The sequence below is a fragment of the Cavia porcellus genome, unplaced genomic scaffold (genome assembly GCF_034190915.1).
Source record: "Cavia porcellus strain 051 isolate PalLab524CR breed Dunkin Hartley unplaced genomic scaffold, mCavPor4.1 scaffold_6, whole genome shotgun sequence".
NCBI lineage: Eukaryota > Metazoa > Chordata > Mammalia > Rodentia > Caviidae > Cavia > Cavia porcellus.
In genome coordinates this window covers 50,314,629-50,330,490 of record NW_026947489.1, presented here as the reverse complement: position 1 = coordinate 50,330,490, position 15,862 = coordinate 50,314,629, and the positions used below count along the sequence as shown (strand labels likewise).

General features: G+C 46.0%; 1 long non-coding RNA gene across 1 annotated transcript; it reads left to right on the top strand.

The window, feature by feature from the left end:
* Positions 1-843: 843 nt before the first annotated feature.
* On the top strand, positions 844-7,658 carry LOC134476256 (uncharacterized). Its single transcript, XR_010047839.1, has 3 exons — positions 844-946; positions 1,036-1,209; positions 7,391-7,658. It is a non-coding gene; the product is annotated as an uncharacterized LOC134476256 (long non-coding RNA).
* Positions 7,659-15,862: the final 8,204 nt, after the last annotated feature.

Sequence of the window (15,862 nt, the reverse complement as noted above, 5' to 3'; positions counted from 1 at the left end):
CAAGGTTTGTTTCTCCTAAATGCATCTGATTTTGGGAGTGGGAAGTTATAGACAGAGGAGTCTGTGTGTGTGTCTATGTCACAGGAAGCGTTTGTGCATGTATGCATGAGTGCTTTGTATGTACTATGTATATATATGCTGTGTGTGTGTACATCTGTGTATGCATGCATGTGTGATATGTGGTATTAGTACGCTGTGTTTGTATGGCTTGTCTACAGAGGTTTGGTGTGTATATGGTGTACGATGTGTCCAGGGTGAATGTGATGGTGGTTGTTACATAAGAGGGAGATCGTGAATATGTGCTGTTTGCATTGGATGTTATGTCTATACAATACGTGGGTGTGTTGCTTGTGTTGCATTTTTATGGTGCTATGCATGCATATGGTGTGCGTTTGGCATATAGTTTGCACTGTATATGTATATGTAGAATGGGTGTGTATGTTGTGTTTTTTGTATGCATTTAAAGATTGTATGTGTGGTGTATGGTGTCTACTGTGTCTAGATATACTATTTCTATTATGACAGTGTGTTGTATGTGTTATATGATGTTTTGTGGGAGTAACATGGGGTACATAAGTACGCATGGAGAGCAGATGTAAGGGGAAGGCAGTGCTTGGGTGCAGGATGGGACAGCTCCTTTGGTGCAGACAGAAGGGCTGTCTTTCTGTAGAAAGCTACTTGAGCTAATGGGGCTGGGCCTAGGGCCAGGCCCTAGAGCCTTGAACAAACAGTGCAGTTCGATTAGCTGCTTTCCCCACCCACCCAGGGGTCATTAGGTTCAACCTAGGTGGGGGGAAGGCACTAGAATTGAAACCTTGAACCTAAGACCTTTGTGCCCATTAAGCCAAGTGTTTGCCTGCTGACCCACCCCACCTGCTCTGTCCTGTTCAAGCCCAGGGAGAGACCCCAGCTTAATCCGCAGTCTGGGAGGGGACAAGGCAGTGTGGTGTGTGTCATGCTGGGAAGGGAGCCTACAGGAGGACAGGAGTAGGCATTTTCTTTTCCCTTTCTTCACATGGAGCTTTCTTTTCTCAGCACTGCCTTTGCCCAGGCCAGCTGTAGATGGAGAATGAAGAACAGACTCAACATGGTGTGGAGGCCTAGAAGGGACCAGCTGGTCTGCTGCATGCGGGCTTCTGACATCACTGTTGCCTGCGTCCTCAGACCCCACAGCATGGACTTGGAACAGATGGGAAAGTGGGGCCGGAGGTGAGGGCACTGCCCAAGGGCTAATGAGGGTGCCACATTCTCTGCTGGTTTCACATCTGAAGGCTGTGTCTCCCAGACCTCCAGCATTGCTGGTTCCCAGGAGAGAGAAGGACTTTGAGAATGGACAGCCCACCCCACTCCACCATGTGCACAAGAGGAGTTGGCTGTGCAATCCAGAGCCCAAGAGTGTCCACTTGCAGGAGGCTGACAGGATTGGGAGCCATAGCAGTGTGTCCCAGGGTTGGTCTCAGGTTGGGAGATGCCACACACCCCCTACAGGTCCCTTCCCAGACCCAAATCTGACAAGGGCTCTCTGATGCACAGAAGTCACCATCCCTCTCAATGCTGCCACTTGAAAAGCTGATGGTGTGCACTTGCAGTGGCTGACTTCTTCCTTAGCCTGACCATATGGCAGACTCTGTGAGGCTTTGGAGAGACCAGATGGAGTCAGAACCCAGCAGGAGGGCAGCTCCAGAGGGTCCACCTAAAAGTCTGAGCACAGGCTGAGATGCACAGGAGCAGCTCCTTGCAGCTGATTCTTCTGCTGGGGCTCAGCCTGGAACTCAGCACCAGTGAGGTCCTCAGGAGACAGCTGTGGGAAAGATGCTAGTGTAGGCCCGTTCCAGTGCATGCAGGAATGATGAGGACATGGCCTTGATGCAGGCACAGGAGGTGAGCGGCGCTGATTTATGCATTTTTGGAATGATTGCTGGGCCTGGACACTACTGATAAGGTACAAACCCTTGTCTTCTATTGGGTTTAGCACTGGCATCCTCAGGTGCCAATATCCTGGCTTGAAGTGCTAGATGACAGAGCCTCTCTTTCTCCTCAGCTGTGACAATAAAAGCTGCTTCTAGTTATTGTCCAGTGTCCAAGTGGCAAAGTCATCCTCCACCGAGTTACTGAATTGTGTCAGGAAAACTAGATATACATATTTGTTTTGGCTTTGCCTGTCTGTTCTGTGTCTTTCCATGCTTCCCTCATTGTTCACATGTCACTGTCTTTTTTATTCAGCAATGGTACCTCTGCTATCTTGGTCGTAGGCTGTGTATGTGTGTATATACTGTGTGGTATGTGAATGACTGAGTGATATATTTTGTATGCATGCATCATATGTATGTGTGCAGTATGTGTTGTGTGATCTCGTGGATGAATACTTTATATTTTAAGTATGTGAAATGTGTACATGTAGAGAAATGAAGCATATATACAGCACAAGGGTGTGTGTGTGTGTGTGTGTGTGTTGTGCACAGTCTCTGTGTGGGTATTGTATGCAGTGTGTGCTGCATGTACAGTCTGTGGAAATGTATCATGTGTTTTGTGTATGTGAATGTTGTACATGGTATTGTGAACTGTGTGTGTATACATGGTTTATGTCTGTTTTCTGGGCACTGTGTGGAATGTGCACATGGATCATGTATATGGTACGTTTTGTGTACTTTGTATGTGAGTATGTTCTCTTCTGTGACTAGTACATACATCCCTACTGTCAGTGGTGTTTGTGGTATGTGAATGTTATTTGTGTGATACGTATGAACCATGTATGTTTTGTCGTCCTTCAGTTATGAGAATGTGTGGTTTGTGCGGTACTGTGATACATAGTACACAGCTTGTCAGTGATACATATGGGCTGTGCAGTGCTTGTTTATATTTGGTGTCATGTGTGTGTCATGTTGTGTGGTGCATGGGTATGCATGAGTTGTATATACAGAATTGTCATGTGTGCTGCATCACATATCCATGTATGAGCTGTGTGTGCCACTGGAGCCCTCAGTTTCTCACTTCCTCCTTCCCTCAGGTCTGTCTCTTCCTCTCCCTGTAGTTAGAGGCTGCCCTTCTCTGTCCCCCCCTGGTGGCCCTCTGACTGTTAACTCTCTGCTTTGTGGTCAGGCGCTGGGGACCAGGAAGCCAAGGGGCCACAAAATGGAAGTGATTAGTGCAGAACCCATGCTCAGTCAGTGTGGAGTTTGTCCTAGTCACTGGGTTCATCATCTTGGGTGCCAACTCATAAAGCCTGAGGAGGAGGAGCTACAGTCAGCAGGGAAGGTTCACACCAGGGCGATGTGCCACGGAGCCTGGGAGCTGGGCTGGCTTCAGAGCACCCTGCCACTCCCCATTTGTTTGGAAGGTGCTTTATGCAGAGTCTTCAAGGACCTTTCTGATCAAACATTCTGTGATTTTGAAGCAATGGGAGTCACCTGAGCTTCCGTATACACACAATCACCCTTCAGCTTTCCCAGAAGAGGAGGCCTAACCTGTTGCAGAAGCAGCATGCTTTGTCCCCCAAAAGTGGCTTTGGTTGTACCCATCCCAGGAGCAACTGCAGCTCCTCCCTGTGCCCCAAATCCATGTGCCAGACACCTGCTCTGTCCTGGCTCCTCTGAGTCTCACAGCAGCAAGGACCTGGAGGAGCTCAGATTCTACATGCATCTGGGGAAGGGCCCACAGGAGGATGGTGGGAAGGCTGAGCTGGTGATGGACAGGGTTTGGGAGGGGAAGAGGCCATGATGGACACCATGTATAGGCAATTCAATCTTCTTAGGCACATGCACACTGCTTGACATGAATCAATGCATGGTGTAGTCGTGTCAAAATGAATTAACATGCTATAGTAGTCTGTAAAAGGACTGTGTGTACGTACATGTGCATGTGTGGGTATTTTCAGACTTAGAGTCTGTAAATTTCAAAATACTTATGTAATCAGTGCTCCTTGGCCTGACTTCAGTGTGGGATAAGCCCTAAAGGCACACACAGCCCCATATAAGGGAGCACGTCTCTTCCTCTTGACCATTTCCACACACGCAGCCCACTTTCACCCCTGTCTCTCACACTGCCCTGTGCATGGAAGACTGGCTCCAGCCAGAAGCCATTCAGTTTGATGTTGGCACCACCCTCACCCTGTCAAAGACTCTGACACCTTGCTCCCAGGTCCCTTACCCAGAAGATACCAGAAGAGGGTCTGAGCTCTGGTCTGGGACCAACAGGGCCCGGTAGAGATATGGGGTATGGAGGAGGATGTCAAAGTCCACAGACTGCCCCTAAGGTAGCCCCTGGTCCTGTGGCTTTGTTTTACCCAGGCCATTTGGGGGGACATCTTCTTTGTCCTTCTTTTTCACCAAACACTAAGGTCTTCATCTCACAGCCTGAGCCCCTGTGCAGGCACCATAACTTCTTGTGTGCCCACAGGCAACCAGGAAGACAGGCTGCTGAAGTGCACATACGTGGGTAGCTGTACAAGGGCGTCAGTGTGCTAAGGTGAGTTGGCTTCCTGAGAGAGGAAAACAGGCAGAACAATTGCTCTGTAAGGGGACAGCTGCATTCCAAATGCAGGGTGACCAGGAGTCACTTGCTTGACCCTAAGTACTGATTATTTGGTTTGCTGATCTGAGAAAAGCACACTGCGTGTTTTGTGCCCCACTTCCTCTTTCCTTTCTCTGTGCTCCCAGGGAGTCCCCTCTGTTTCCTGATGAAGGAAGGAAAGGGCTTGAAGCAGCAGCATGTCAGCGTGGGTCTGGCTGGGATGCAGGCTACCTCCTAACACTGAGCGGGGGAAATGGTGAAGTGCCCCAACCAGAGGGAAAACCAGGGCCCTAGCAAGCCCCAGATGGGGCATGGCATAAGGGGTGTGACCCTTCTGACTAGGTCAGGGGAGGTTGGTTCTGCACTCCAGGAAGTGTCCCCAGACCCTAGGCTTCACACCACCAAATGTTTCTGTGCTGCAGAAACTGAGGCTAGGAATGGAGCACGAGAATATGCTCTACATACCAAACTCCATGGTTGAGGATCAGGGCATGGCTTAACCATTATTCCCAATCTCATCATCCACATCTTAATCATCCACATCAAAAGCCACACCCTTCCTGCAGTAGCCCTATTGTGGCAGCATTTCCCAGTGATCTTTCCCCACTCATCTCCAGCTATACTTCTTAGTTTTTCTTTCTCCACCCCAACAAACTCAGTGAAAGGGCAATAGATGATAAGAACTCTTTTCATTTCTGTTTGTTTAGAGCATGTTCTCACCCAAACACCATACCAACTCTGTCATAAAAAGGAAGCCAAATTCCAGGCTTATTTAATAGCTGATTAGTGCATGTGGTTATATGTAGTGCTTTTGAAGGGAACACACAGGGAACAAGATAGAGTGCTTCCCCTGAGGGTCTCTATGGGAAAACTCTCTGGGGACAGAATAGAGCAGGGTATGATCAAACACTCCATGGATGCCAGGCTTGGGAAGCTGTAGTCCTATACTCCCTAAGATAAAGTAGCCGGGTAGCTCAACATCAGAGTTCCTTGGACGTGAGTCAGAACCAGTCTGCACTATGAGGGGCTGCATGGATTCTGAAGCACATCCTTGATCAGGATGTGGAGGGGATTGTTACGGGAACCAAGTGGGACAGCAGAAGGTGTCCCAGCTGGGTACAAGGGAGGTACTGGAGCCAAACAGTACATTCTCTAGGTGGCTGTTGGGCAATTGTGGTTGAACCCAGTCACCAGAAGCATGCGGTTTCTGTCACACAGTACAATGACAGGAACTAGGAAACAATAAAAAAAAAAATCAGAACTACTTGGCAAACTCCCTCACCTACTCTGACCGGACCATACATGATTCTGGGATGGCAATGCTGTACTCGCCTGCGCGTAGCTCCCTGGTACCTGAGAGTGTTGGTGTTAGTATATCCTGTCCGGATTTATTCAGCAAATGTCCAAGAGAACATGTTGGGGGCACTGTGGGGTGAAATGGGTGACAGGTACAACAATATCCGGGCTGAAATTATTACTACCTGTGACCTAGGTAATTTTCCTGTCATTGCTGCCATTTGTCCTGTTTGAAGTTTTCCTTCTTGTTTACTTTGAATTGTTCAAAGGGTATTATAGTCTCCAAGGTGCTGGAATGTCTAGAAATTCCCTATTTCAATCAGGCCTGCTCCTAGATTGCACAATGGCAAATTGTGGGAAAAAAAAATCAGAGTGAATGGTTTCCTATTAAACTCCACACTGAAATCGATAAGATGGACTCTAAGATTGTGTCACCATTACCAAGGGAATCCTATTTCAGCAGGGTTATTGTCAGAAATATACAGCTGCCCCTATGCTTAGCATTAAGCCAAGGTGTCTCTGGTTGTGGAGAGTTTAGTGTCCTATACACTGGTCTGATTTGTCTGCCTGTCCGAGGGCACTAGGAAAACAGGTCTCTCCAGGAGCCAAAAGTATGAGCTATTGTTCTGCTCTGTCCTAGTCAAATCTGTTCTTCACTCAACAATCTTTTTGAGGATCACCATCCTCATCTGTCAGATGAGGACATACCCCTTCCTCTGTTAAATGCATGGAGTTGTCACTAGAATTAAAGACAATACTGGACTTGGATAGAAGTTATGTACTATAAGCAACATAAGAAGGAGAGTCGTCTGTTTTATCATCATTACTGGGGTTGGATTATTTGAAATTGAAGCCTGTAGGAATCAGCCTTCTAGGCGGCATATTAGAGATGTCTTTTCTTAGTGTCTCTGAGTCTTATAGTATGATCACAGACTTTGGAGTCAGTTGTGTTTGGGATTCAAGTCAGATTCTGCTGATTATTGATTGAGAAGTCATGGGTCAGACAGAGCACCCTGCTGAGCCTCAGCTCCATTGTTCAAGAAACGAGCAGAGCAGTGAAACTCACCCTTCTGTGCCCCTTAGTTGCCTGTCTATAAAATGGGAGTAACGAGGACTAACAGGCAGGTTCGTGAGCATCAAATGAGACAGATGTGTGGGGCATCTGACTCATAGTCCATGCACGGCACTAGTCTCTATTCTTGCTGCTCCATTATTTGATTCTGCTCCCTTCCTGTGTTGAATCCCTTTCAGAGAGCAGTTTAGCCTCCTCTGAGCAAGATCATTCCTCCCCAAGTGGAGCAATTCACTTTGCTTCCATCTGCTCAAGATAACTTTCTATATCATCCATCACATAGGATATTCCACTATATCACTCCTGAAAGACTGTTTAGAGCTTTTGATTATGCCCTGTTGGTTAAGTAGGAAACACATAATGTCTGGGACACTGGCCTGACCCCAAGACACTGGTCTCTCTAAGCGGGTAAACCCTGCACTAGCCTAACAAGCTGCTCCCAAACATCCAGTTTTTAAACTACAGCTCCTCCCAGTACAGATGTTATGTTTTTTCTCTTTCTTCCTGGTCTAGTTCCACACAGTTTGGCAAGTCCCTGCCTCTTTATGATGCCACCTCCTGCCTGGAGTACATGAAGATCCACAGGCCAGGCAAGCACTGTGCCACTGAGCTATATCCCTGGCCCTAAGGGAACAGCTTTCTTTCACTTGCCTGCCTGCTCTCTTGGAGAATCTCCAGGGAAGAAGTTGAATCACATGAAGTTCTTCCTTCCAATTAGAAGCCTTGGCATAAAGAATATGTTGAACTATGTTTAATGAAAAAAATGAGTCTTTCCAAATAAACTGTGACTTATTCAATATATGTCCTTTCAGTCTGCAAACCTAGGATTCAATGCATATGAGGGGTGTGTCAAAGAGAGGGGCCAAGAGGCTGATGGGAACAAGGGAGGTTGTTAGGAAAAAGTTGTGTGTGTGTGTGTGTGTGTGTGTGTGTGTGTGTGTGTGTGTGTGTGGTGCTGGTGGACATTGAGGATATTGGTCAGTTCCCAGCCCACACAGAGAAATACCTGGCCATCTGGTGTTGAAAGATTTATTGTCTGCAAAAGGTGGTGATGTAGCAGCAGCTGGGATGAAGTGGAGGGTGGGGTGAGTGCATCCAGGGCACCTGTGTCCCCAGACAGTGCCACCCTCCTAACCGAGCTCCTTTATTCCAGGGACTTGTGACCCAAGCAGTGAGAACCACCACCCATCTGTGACCTGCAGGGTTCAGGGAGTGGGCATGGGGCCCAGATGTCACCTCCTTCCTGCCAACCAGGTTTGTCATAGGGACAGAGAAGGGAAAAGACAGAAGTGTGTGAGACAGGAGGACAAATTGTCACCAGTGTGCTTTGCAACTTATATCTCAGGATGCAGGAAAGAAAGGGAAAGTGAGGATCAAGAGGAGAGAGGCCAGGGTCTGAGAGACTCTGGGGGAAGGATCTTGCTGTCAATCAGAGATCACCCTTTATGAATCAGGAAGCCTACCTTGGGGCTTACAGTAGGATAGGGTTATTCTCAGAAAGAGATAGCCTTTGATGCTTCCATTTCTGTCATGACCTTGTTATTTCCCCAGTGAAAGGCAGAGCCCAGACAGGGTGAAGGAATGCAGAGAGGACTAGTGCAGAGAGGGAGCTGGGGGCAAGGCCTGAAGAGCAGAACTCCTCATACCGGAACAGTATGCTTTCACATAAATGGTGGGCATAATGGTGCCAGGTAGACAAGTCACCATTTATCTCCTTGTCACTTCCTGGTCAGCCTCCCTCAGCCAATTCTGTGGCAGAACATGAGGATGTAGGTAGGTTGCAGCAAAGGACTTAGCTCTCCTGAGGGCTCTGCTCGTGGGACAGGACAGGGGAAGGTGCTACCTAAGCTGACCTCAGGCAGCTAGGAACCTGAGAAGTTCCCTGGAGAAGAGTTCAGAAGTGGTGGGGATGCTGTGGAGGAGAATAAGGTGGTGCTAACTCCTAAGCTGAGCCTGTAGCTTGGTCAAGAGGAGTTAGCAAAGCTGCTCCCACAGCAAAGGGGAGGAGAGACAAGTTTGGGTGACGTTGAAGCAGGCTTTAGGAATGGCTAAGCAGAAGTCCTCTCCTGGGCACATGACACTGCACCAGGAAAAGCAGCACACACTTGTTCCCCAGCTGCAGGTTGGTCTTACACAAGGCCCGCTGCCTCAGGCTGAATTGGACCTAACTGCCACCTCTTCAGTGACAGGGATGACAAAGAGGTCCAGGAACAATGCAGAGCTGAGTCCAGCCCTTGGCCAGGTGGCTCCTGCCTGGCTGCCATTCAGGTAGAGAAGTCACTTCCTATCCAGCGTGAACTATCAGTGTGATGCCAGGCGCTGCCTGGTCAAAGTATTTCTTCCCTTGCACACTTCTCACCTTTTCCTTACTAGCTCTGGGGAAATGAGCAGGCCCAGCTGAGAGCCAGAAATGATCCTTGACCCCCACATCAAGTGCAAGATCTTGGCACAGCCCAGGGGCCACTCTTTGCCCTTTTTTTCCAATTCCTTTTTTATGTTGTCTTGGCCAAACTCCCTGTCCCAGAAATTGCTAAGCCACTTCCTTTCTTGTCCTCCTCCCTGTTTCTATGCCTCTCCCTTGGCTCCAGGAGCCCAGAACTTACCTTGCACTTCTTCAGGCATAGCAAGGGCAAGGACACTGGCCTCTCCCTTCTTTTCTGAGGCTGAAGCAGAGCCATTCGTTAGGAGAGTCCAGCCCTTCTCCAGAACCCAGAACCCAGCAGTGACAAACTGCAAATATCCCAAGCAGACATCTTCTCAAGTCTGTAGATACCGTCACTTCTTGGTCGCTGGCTCAGGAAGCATGAGGGATCAAGAATTTCTGCACTCTTGTCTGAAGTCATTAGGGGACAGAGCACAGGAGAGGAGAAGTGTCACCATTTGGGGACCTGCAGGATTGCTGGTGCTGAGCAGCAGTGTTTCTTTGGCTCTGTTTCCTGGGCCTGAGTCTGGAGCCCGAGGAAGGGGCTGAGGCAGCCTGGAAAGATGAGAGCTTGTGGTCTGTATGGGACCCTTCTGCCCTGGCTCCTTCCCCATGTGCCCTGCAGCATGGTGTGTCTGGACCTCAGTGACTGCATATCTCCTCCCCCTGTTTGGGGTCTGCAGGCCTTGTAGGTCACATTAATGCCCCTCCCAGAGGGCACTGTGAGCCTGAGGGCTCAGGGAGCTCTGTGTCAGAGCTCAGCTGCTGGGCTCTTTCTCCTCCCACTCTTTATTGTTCTTCTTCTGTCTTCCCTCAGCAGAGCTCAGAACTTTCCATTCTCCTCCTCAACTTCCTCCTTTCTCCTTTGTTTTCTCCTTCTCTTTCTCTCTCCTTCACTCTCATTTAAGCTGAAAAGTTTCCTAGTGATCACATCTGCACTATTTCTTATATTTCCCTCAGGGCTTGCACAAATGTGTTCTTGAATTATTCTGCCCTACTCAAAGGCGAGAGGAAAGAAAAAAAAAAAAAAAAAAACTCGTGATATGTTGTCCCATTCATGAGAGATAAATTAAAATAATCCAAGTATTTATAGATCCAATTTAATGAAATATCATGATACTTTTTATCAGGAATTATACCAGGCCCTGAGAATAAGGTGTTGAATAAAAAGGGTATCCTCGTTGCTTTGTGGTGCTTGTAGTCTGCTAAGCACAAAGCTAGTTAAACAAATAACTCCAAACCAATTAAAGTAATAAAGTACAATACAAGAAAAGACAAATAATCTAGAAACAGAACAAGTGAGCTTTAACCTAGCAGCTCAGTGGTTAGGGATTGGAGTTCCCAAGAAACTCCACACACACACGCACACACACACTCACACACTCTCTCACACACACATGCATATCAAGAAGTGTCTGATTTTCAAGTTGAGACCAATTAAATTAAAAAAATATATACAAAGTTGGAAGAGGAGTGGCTGCAGAGAGGTAGAAATTCCACAGGCCATGCAGATCAAGGGCAAGAAAAATTACTATCCAGAAGTATAAGTAAGTCATATTGCTGAAAATGAGAAAGAGAGGGAGAGAGAGAGAGAGAGAGAGAGAGAGAGAGAGAGAGAGAGAGAGAGAGAGAGAGAGACAGAGAGAGACAGAGAGAGAGAGAGAGAGAGAGAGAGAGAGAGAGAGAGAGAGAGAGAGAGAATGAATTTGGGTGAAATCATGGAAAGAGTCCTCAAAGACCAGGGAGCTTGAGACAGGTAGTGTGTCTAGTTTCCTAGTGGAAGTGGAATGGGGAATACCAGGACTGCATCACAGAGAACAGAAGGAGGGATCACAGTCCTCTCAAGCAGGAGGGAAATGGACATGGTCTATTTTAGAACAGCAGTAAAGTTGGAGAGTAAGAAGCAAATGGGAATTTTTGAAATGTTATACTAATCTGGAACAGGCTTTTAACATTGTGAGTGAGAAACACAAGACCTGTTTCAATAATACCCTACCCTGTGCTATTGTGGTTAAGTGAAATAGTCACATGCTCATATGTGGGTAGATTGGGAGTGTTATTGTAAGAACACATGACAGAGTTTATTAATGAAAATTCTTGAGGATCTGGAAAGAAGTTGGAAAGCTGCTTTTGTGTCTAAGCATAATCACGAGGTGATGTTTCAGAGATAAGGTTTTAAGGATAAATATTTCAGAAGGCTTATGGTTTCCTTGGTTCGTGAACAAAGACAGAAGCATTGAGAATGGCACCCAGGATTCTGATTTAGAAATTTTTCCCTATCATGGTGCCATTTATTTTCTTAGGAACACCAGTGGAAGAGCAGGTTGGTGAAGAAGAAAATCTGTTTACTCTGAACCCTGTGGAGTTTGAGATCTCTACAGAATATTCAGGAAAAGCGAATCAATAGATGCAAGTCCAAGCACATCATACCTGGGGCTCAAGAGACAGATCTAAAGAGAGGCACTCTCGAATCATGAGCTTATAAGTGGTAACCTATGAAAGCAGGAGGCCCAGTTGATGAGGAGATCGGACAGCCTCATGCACCAAATATTCTTCAGGGAATGTTGGAGGAGAAGCATTTAGTGAGAGGAGTGTGAGAAGTAGTAAACAGTCCGCTGTAATTTGAGCATACTGACTGTTCAGGCAAAGCCAGGATGGCTCTGCTGCTTTGTCTTCAGGGAGATGATTTGGAAGAGTGGAGTCAGTGACATGGAAAAGACCAGGTAACATCATCATGGGCTGTGGAGTAGTGGAAGGCAGAAGACAACGCAGTTTGCTGTGAGGGAGTTTGGCCTTGAGCAGGGATTTGGAAAGGGCACTTGCTGGAAGGAGAGGTGTGTAAAAGGAGGTGAAGAATACAGTGGGTTTCTTTGTAGACAGAGTCGGTGCAGAGAAGGAGGTTGGAGCGTCATAGGGGAGAAAGGTCCAAGGGGACAAGTCAGGCACAAATATCTGGAAATGTGGGGTGGGAACTGCACCTAGAACCCAGGTAAGAGGTGAGCTCCCATGGTGAAAGGGTGCAAAGAGGAATCACGGTGACCCAGCAGGTGTAACCTGTACCACTGGTGCATGCGCAGGTTCTTGATCACAGATCCTTCATGCTGGGCAGGAGGCTCTGCATTTGTGGACCTCAATGAACAGCAGCAACCTCAACCCCACTGCCTCACCACACCCTCCTTGCGATTCCCCACAACATCATTCTTGACAGTTGTTCTGGCTTTTGGTGGAGGCGACTATAGAATGAAAAGGAAGAAAGAGCAAGGGACAAGAGAAAGGCTACACTGGATCCCCACAATGGCTGCCTTGGACACTTGGTTACAAATTCCCTTCCTAGCAAAGATGCTCAGTGTGTATTATCACTGTGTTCTATGCAACTCAGCATAAGGGCAACGGACCATGAATGTGGAGCAAGGAAGTCTCAGGATACAGGTAAGAGCCTTGCATCCAGCCTCATGGAAGGTTGATTAGCTGCAAATTAGAAGCTTGAAGGGTAAAGCAGGGTGGGTCCTAGAAGAGAAATCCCTGGATTACTGGGCCAGTGAACCTATTTAACCTGTCATACTAAAAAACGCACCATGATGCCAATGAGATGCAAACGTTCAGGCTCTGACTCCAGTAAAGGAATGATAAGGTAACTCAAGGATGAATACAGTAAGAAAACACTCAATTCAAAGTGAAAAAAGAACTTTGTTAGGTATTTTTCCAAAAATACATAAATATTCCATAAGGAAGTCCTTGAAAATATAGACAGTATCCTTAATCATTAACAAAAAGTTAATCAAATTGCATGGGATTATAATAGAATATGGAATAATAAGACCAACTGTGGAAAATACTATGGCAGTTTTCTCAAACATAGAAGTGAACTATGATCCAGCATTTCCATGTCTAGGTACATAGACTAAAGAATCGAAAGTAAGGATTTAAACAGATGTATACACTCATTTATAACAGCATCAATCACAATGAACAAACAGTATAAAAATTCAAATATCCTATGGTGAATTAAGAGAGAAACAAATTTTGTTCTGTCAATTTGTGTATTTGTGTCTCTATGTGTCTACAATAACTAAAAAATATTTGCATACCTTCTGTAAAGATTAAACCTTGATACTATGGAATGAAATAAGTTAGATACATTTGGGCTATCACTTCATGATTCCACTTATAAATACTGAAAATAATCAAATCAATAAAATCAAAGTATGATACTCATTATCAGGAACTGGAGGATAAGATAGTATGGAGTTATCACCTGATATGTGTGGTTATATTTCTCTGATAAAATAGCACTGTAGAAAAAGAATGAAAATGGATGTATAATGATGTGAATGTATTTTATGCCACTGTAGCTTATATTCAAATGTGATTAAAGTGGTATATTTTTATATTGCATGTGTTTTGACAAAATAAAAACATTAAAAAGCAAGAATTAGAAAGAAAATGTTTAAATGGGAAGGGAAACCTGGGAGGTAGAGGGAGAAAAGACAGAAAGGTAAAGAAAAAATGACAAAAGAATGGAAAACAGAAACAAACTTCTCATATAAAAGATAGAATAAGCAATTGAAACAAAGAGAAGACGCTGCGGGGGAAAGAGGAATCAAGATATAAAATGTATGGGTACAAGTTCCCTATGATGAATGTGATCATTATGTATACCAAAAATGTATCAATAAAATTTATTAAAACAAATCAAACAAACAAATAAACAAAGAATTAAGAAGATTTCTTCTTGCAGTTGTCTAGTTGGTGTTTGGTTACTAGGTGGAGTTCTACAGGGAGTTAAGAGAAAGGGCACAGCCTCTATGGTGTTCCTGACACCTTCCACTTAAAGTCCAGGGAACCGTGATTGGTTCACAGGTTACTTCCTTCTGGCGTCTGCATGGAGCAAAAGAGAGATAGTTCAGAATTAATCTAGCATCTATTCCTCATGTCACTGATTGCCATATATAATGTGCAAAAAGATTCGGTACCTGCTTTTATGAATATGTGAGACTTTCAAAGATCTGTAAGAAATGCACTGTAACATGTGACTATTTTGTATAGAGATGCTGATGTGAATAGCAGGATAAGACCCTTTAGGAATTACACTGTCTGTACTATCCTATGATTAATTGGCATGAATTTCAGATATTTGCATAGGCAGAAAAATCCCTTTCTGTTCTCAACCCAGGCTTACCTGGAGTCAGCTCAAGCATAGAGCAAATCTCATCAGAAAGGGGATTCCTGCTATATATCACTTTCACCAACATCCAATTGAAGACCCAAGTCCCAGTGTGTTTTGGTACTGGATCTCCCAGCCATAGTGAAGGCCGCTGCTCTGGGTTGTGTTCCCAAGAAGGAAGGGCATCTGGAGGGTCAGGAATGCTCAGGCCCGAGTCCCACTTTCATTCCCAGAAGCTGTTTCTCAGGAAACTGCTCTTGTTCTTCCTCCTTGTCTGAGGAAGACTTGCGCATTATGCAATGCTCACAAAGGATTCTGATAACTTCTGATACTCTCTTGCTTATGAATCCTGATGGGGGAAAATGGAAAGGAGCAGTCAAGGTGAGGAGAAAGGAGAAGAAACAAGAAGGACAGGAGGAAACAGAGTCAAGAGTAAAGGGAAGGAGGCAACCAGAAGAATGAAGAGCAACTAGGACCAACTAAGGAGAAAACTGAGGAGAAAACACCTGGGAATGATCAGAGGCTGAGCAGTTGGGATTTGTTTGTGGTGCTAAGCATGAGAATGTGAAAACAGAGATACGAGAGCCACAAGGCTCAGAACATGGAATTCAGAAATACCCGTAGGGAGGGAGGGAAGAGAGCTGGTCCTAAAATAAGGGTAGAGGGAAAAGGGGGAATTTAGATTCAAGGCCAGAGGGTATCGGAAGTGGGGGTCAGGTAAGAACCAGACTGGAGAGGTCCATGTACATAACCTGGCACACAACACTGCTGTAAGGTGACTCCTTTCTAATCCTGCCAACTCTGTCTCCCTCCTGAAGACAGGCCAGTGCCCTCTCCTAGGGGTGGTCACTACCACTGCTGAAGAAATCTCCAGGTCACATGAAGTGATGGACACTCACCAGAGTGAGTGGTCCCCAGCAACATCCTCACTCTCAGAGACCTGCAAGTAGGGCCACAGGAAGTGGGCAAGTTCCTCTCCAGCAGCACTGTGGAATTCACGACTTGGAGGGAAATGACAGATGGGGAGAGAAACAGCCACTGAATTCAGAGAGACACTGACACCACTAGCAAAGGGAACCTAAAGCGACATGTGAGATGAGGACCCTGGAGACCTGTGGTGAGGGCCACGTTTATCCATCTCCAGCTGCCCAAGACTCCACACTATATTTCTCACCAAAACAGTAAAACAATATTTCATGCTTCAAGTAAAAGAAGGACTTCTACCTGAGTGTTTAGGTTCTTATAAAATGAGTCATTCCAAAGTGATCTCCTTTGCTTTTTCACAGGAAAGTCATAGACCAATGATTTTCAGGTAAATAAAATGAATAAACAGACTCTATCTGACTTCAGAGATAAAAGGATGCTATTCCACTTCTGGGAACTGGCCGCAAACTAAACG